Source organism: Lathyrus oleraceus, chromosome 3 (assembly GCF_024323335.1).
Source record: "Lathyrus oleraceus cultivar Zhongwan6 chromosome 3, CAAS_Psat_ZW6_1.0, whole genome shotgun sequence".
In the NCBI taxonomy this organism is placed as follows: Eukaryota; Viridiplantae; Streptophyta; class Magnoliopsida; order Fabales; family Fabaceae; genus Lathyrus; species Lathyrus oleraceus.
Window position 1 is genome coordinate 205427872 of NC_066581.1, and position 6000 is coordinate 205433871.

Consider the following 6000-nt stretch of genomic DNA (forward strand, 5'->3'; position numbering starts at 1 on the left):
CATAAATTTGAGATCGGGATATATATTCTACTTTTACGTCATTCATGATGATTTTTAGAACTGCAATCAACGATCTCATATCTTTCAAACTTCGAAACTTTATCCTCTCAAAGCTACAAGCTTTCTTTTCGGATTATCGACCCAATTTGAAGTTTTTTTTATACAAGATAAACACAATTTAGAGAATAAAATGAATAATATATTGATAAAAAATAAAATATATTACATCAATTACAATTTCGAGTCTTATTTTCTCATTTAAATAATCTTCAATAGTTTGTTTCCTTTTTTTTAAATCATTGTTTAAAAAAGTTTGAATCTTAACTCTTGATTTTGTTTTTATAATCTTTTATAGTTTATTTTTGTTTTTTAAATATTTGTTTCCTAAATTTATTCAAATTAAAATTCCCCCTTAAAAATAGATTTTAAATAGCTTATGAAACTGTCTTTAAAAAACCCTATAAATAAATAGGTATATCTCGCCTGTTCACATCATAATTTGCATATTTCCCTCACTCTTCGCCATATAATTTGAGATCGAGATATATATTCTACTTTTACGTCATTCATGATGATTTTTAGAACTGCAATCAACGATCTCATATCTTTCAAACTTCGAAACTTCATCATCTCAAAGCTACACGCTTTCTTTTCGGATTATCGACCTAATAATGAAGTTTCACTTCAAATTGATCGGATGCAGCCAAAGAATATCTATCTATTAAAATATACAACACTTACAAATCCTTCAAAATTGTAAAATATCCAAACACAACAACGATGTTTTAGCTTTTGATGGAAAACAAGTAGTGACAGATGAATTTGAAAAAATAAAAGTAAAATGGAAGCTTATTCAATGGATTTGTATTAATAGTTAAAATATAATATTTTTTATACACATGCATTTTAAAAAATATCTTACATTTCTATGCAATTTATGTGCAATCATATATGCAAAAACAATAAAAAAATACAAAGGAACATACGAAAAGAATAAATCAAATAAATATATATATGGTTATTTTTTAAAAATTACTCTTTAAATAAATGATAAATACATAAATATAGTACGGGTTAATCAATATATATAACATTCATGCTCACATGACATGCATGACTTAAAAAAATCATGTTTTATATATGAAGAATATGGAAGATACATATTATTTGTGTCGAGTATGTAGTTGGTAGCATTCTTTTTTATTGAAATGTATGATTTTAAGAGTCATATTTAATTCATAAAAATAAAGAAAAATCAATTATGTGTGAATTATCTAATATTCAAAATTAAGTTTTTAATTTAAAACTAATAATATATTAATCATATTTTTATTTTTATTTTCTTTAATGAGCATACATAACACTTAATTTTCTATATTAAAAGTAAAATTAAAAAAAAAAAAGTTGTTCAGATGGATTCACCTCTTAAAGCTACCAACTAAGAAGTCTTAACGAGATAAAATAAAATTCAATTTTATAATAAATTCAAAATTAAATTATTAATTATAAGTATTTAAGTTTGATATATAATTTGAACTAACACCAATCAGAGTTGTTGAGGGACTATCTCGTCCGTCTCAATGAAGTCACCATCAAGGTTGTCTCTCTGAATTAAGAAATGTTTGTGGGGGAATTCCAAAATAGACTCAAGGTGGGACACTTCAATTAATCTCGCGCCCAAAAGTCAACATTCACGTTATTCGAGGTAGTCGCCAGGATGGAGTGTTATATCAAGGATGAAGAAAGTAATGCATAGAAGAAGGCTTGTGATGTCAATGAGCGCATTCCAAACACCGATAACTCTCATCCCTCAAGGAAAAACAGTTATACCTCACCCGTGAAAGATAAATATACATTCAAAAGGGCGGGGAAGGAGAAAAATAGTTTCACGCCGTTAAACACCCGCCGAGAACAAATCTGGCACGAGGTACTCCACATGCACAACATCCCAACACCACCTCCCCCAGGTCCGAGGTGATGGGATCTGAGCCTGAAAGATGGTGTAAGTTCCACGGGGTAAAAGAATATTATACCGACGGCTGCTACTAGTTAAAGAAGGAAATAGAAAAGTTGATATATGAGGGCCGCCTCAAGAAGTACGTGAAGGCAGATGTTAGACGATAGGCCTAGATCTAGAGGGGGTGAATAGATCACAAATTTAAAATTTTAATCAAAATTGGTTATAAAAAAGTTTATAGCGCAGAAGAAAGTTTCAAAAATTTCCCGAATCAAAAATCGTCTAACCGAACCTACTATCAAAACGCTCGGATATGCGTAGAGGTGTCAATGAAATGATAATAATCCACAAGTCAATCAACAACAACTAATCGCAACTAGTTGAATACAAATAGGAAACGTCTATCTCCAACAAACAAAACACAAAAAAAAAAATTAAGTCAGACAATTTGTCAAACACTTAGTGTGCGATCAACAATGTTTGTAACTTTATGTAGTGTTTATTGTTCTTAGAAATCCAATCACAATCAAATGGTTTATGATCTAAACAGCGACACAAATTTCAAAACGCATTCAAAACTATGAACCAAACAATGTTGATCAAATGATCAATGCAATCGATAATTTGCAAACCACAAAATAAAAGAGATAAAGATAGAGAGTACACAATGATTTATTTAGGCAGTTCCCCAATCGAGCTCGCTATGGGTAAGTCTGCCCTCAATTAGAATTTGAATTGAGATATTATATTATATTTTACTTTGCAAATTTTGTGTATACAAGAGATTAAGAAATCAAACTATACAAACGCTAAGTTTGATGTTGACTCTACCACCTCCAAAACCCTTGATCAATCTTGATCAAGTAACTAACTACGCCGCTTCAATTCACCTGTTGTTGCAACTTCCTTGAAAAACACCCTTTGTCCCAAGGCTTTCACCCAATTGAATTAATCCCAAGTGTATGATCATGTAACCAACAATGCTGCTTCAATTCATATGTTCTTTCTACTCCCTTGCAAGACACTCCTTGTCCAAGGCTTTCACCTGGTTGAATTAATCCCAAACGCACACTTGTTGAAACCCAAGATTTTCCAACACGATCCACCATCTCATGCTACTCCCTTGTAAGGCACCCCTTGTCCCAAGGTTTTCACTTGATCAAATCCGAATTGCACAATCTTGTCCAAAACCTTCCAGCCCTAAAAGATCTCGAAGGAAAACCCCAACTCGGTTTTCTGACTTGAATCCCTCAAAGTTCTCAACCAATATTCTCGGTACAATAAACCTAATTGGACGTTATCAACCCTAATCTAGATGGCACCCAATAAAAAAATGATTATGTGTAGTTTGATTGTGTGTATGCATATATGGAGTTGAAGATGATGAGAATTGTTTGAAATCCTGGATTCATGTAGGTTTTACTCACTCTAGAAACCTTACTTAAGAATGATGCATTTATGAAGTATTTTTTTGCATTAGTGATTTGAAGGCAAAAAGGAATGCAAAAGAAATGGAAAAGAATGAAAAAATTCAAGATTTAAGGTTTATAGGTTGGTCTATACGAGTCATGTGTCTACCTATACAAGTCATGTGTTGACCTGTTTGAAGTATAGGTCAACCTATAAAGGTCATGTGCTCTTTATAGGTCGACCTGACAAGAAGGCACATGGAACAGAGCCTACAGGATTTAATAATATAGTATGGGTGTCGACCTGTACACTCCATGTGTCGACCTATGCTGAAGAAAATTTCCTATAGGCCGACCTAAAGTCGTATGTGTCGACCTATGCTAAAGAAAATATTCTATTGGTCGACCTAAAGTCGTATGTGTCGACCTATGCAGTGTTTTTCACACAAAAACTCATTTTTTGATGCATACATGTCTTTTATAAGTATTTTCTTGATGCATGAATCCTTTCTAAATCATTTCCAATCATGTTGACATGCTTCCTAATGCTAAAATTCACAATGCACAATGCACATCTAGAACCAGTTGATACCGTCCAATGTACAAAAACGCTAAAATTTCTCCTAGTTTTGACATCTATCAAAACACATATAAACGGAAAGTTGGACTCACATACTCCCCATCTTTTATGATGGAAAAACTTGAGACGATGTGTTTCTTGTTCATGAAAAACTCCCCCTGAATGTGTGCATCATAGCTTTATATATTTCTCCCTCTTTGACAACATAAAAAAGAGACAGAACACACTATTATCAGTATCATATATTTAATATATAATACATAGGAAATTTCAAAGATAAGAAGTGCACTCATATATATCTATCCTATATGAAAACACACAAGATTAATAAACACAACCATATTAAACAATAACTATAATCATTCAATGCAACAACCAAAATACTATCATTGTCTTAAATTCAAAATAGCAGAGTTATATTTGGTTAATACATATACCAAAAGCAACAAACAAACCAGAAATAATATGAAGATGCATACAGACTCAAAGCATGATTCAATAAAATGCATGATAACACATGAGACTAAAATACATAATCCAAGATAAAATGCACAACATTTCATTCAAGTATCACTTCATATTCTTCCATGTCCTCTTGGCATAGATCTTTCTACCCTATGTCAGCCTTGTCCTTCATTGTGATATTTACAATCCAAGAAGTCACACATCTCTCTGTAGAACCTTTCATAATTACCTGATTCTGCTTCTTGGGCTGAGATCACATGATTAATCCTAGCCAGAACAACATCATAATTAACGTCCATATCAGTCTGTAGGGGCAACAGAGACTCTGTCACGTATGCGTTGTTGCATCAGACGAAACTGCTCCATTTATGTAGCTTCAAAAGTCTCACGTCATTTGCACTCCTCCGCATATCTCTCGTCTTGTCTCATCTATTGAAAAACTGAAGCAAGAAACCTTGCTTTTCATGTAGCCATGAGTAGAATATGCGAATAAGATCCTCATTGTAATTCCGAGCAAGTTGTAGGAAATAGTCAATCTGTTGATGCTCAACAAGCTTAACAACATCAGGTATATCCAAGTAACCAATTGTAACCGGCTTCCACATAAATTATTTCACTACAAGATAAGTTTGATGCTTTAAATCAAAACCCTTGGCATACTTCTTGGAAACCAAAGTAAATGGATTTTCAGCAGCAATAGTAGAGGTAGTATCCTTGTTTTTGTCCTTAACATTTCTCTTGGGCTTAGAGAGCTTTTAAGCCATGGGAAATGTTGAAATGAAGTGCGTACACAAAGTCTTTGACAAAATGTTTGAATGAAAAATAAATGAGTATGAGAGATTGTGAATACCCACACACTCAAACAAGACACACAATAAAAAAAAACACAAAGAAGTGAAGATAAATCACAAATAGGTGAAGAATTAGGATATTTGGTGAGATTTGGTGAAATGGTTTTTTTTGAAAGAGAATGAATGAAATAGATGAAAAATACAAATGATTTGATAGAAATGAAACTGTTAATAATGTGGGATGGATAAAACAAGAAGAATTCAATATGGATTAAGAAACTTTCAAGGTGCAAAAGGAAATTTAGGGAGTCAAAAGTTTTGTGCATGCAAGAGAGTAAAGAAAATGAAGAAAAATGACCCAATCTGTATTTATGAGTCAATCTCAGCATGAATGTATCGACCTATCAAGCTCACAGGTAGACACATACTGAAGCGAATACCCAAGAAATAAAAAAATGTTTTATGTGTTGACACATCCATTGAATATGTCGACACATGTTGTATGAACTTTGACAAATTCAAAAACTTAATATTATGTGTCGACCTATACGAATTTCGTGCCGACATATGATGTACAAAACTTAGAAAATTAACACTTGTGAACTTTAGATAAATTTTTAGATAACTCAATTTAACTCATGCATAAATGATTGAATGAGAGACACATGCATATGATAATTTTTCATGGTTTGCGAGCTAAAATTATGCAAACATGCAAATATAGACATGAAATGGTCAGAGATATATATCAAATGTGAAGACAATAGAATAAGATCACTATAAATATGTAAATTGAAA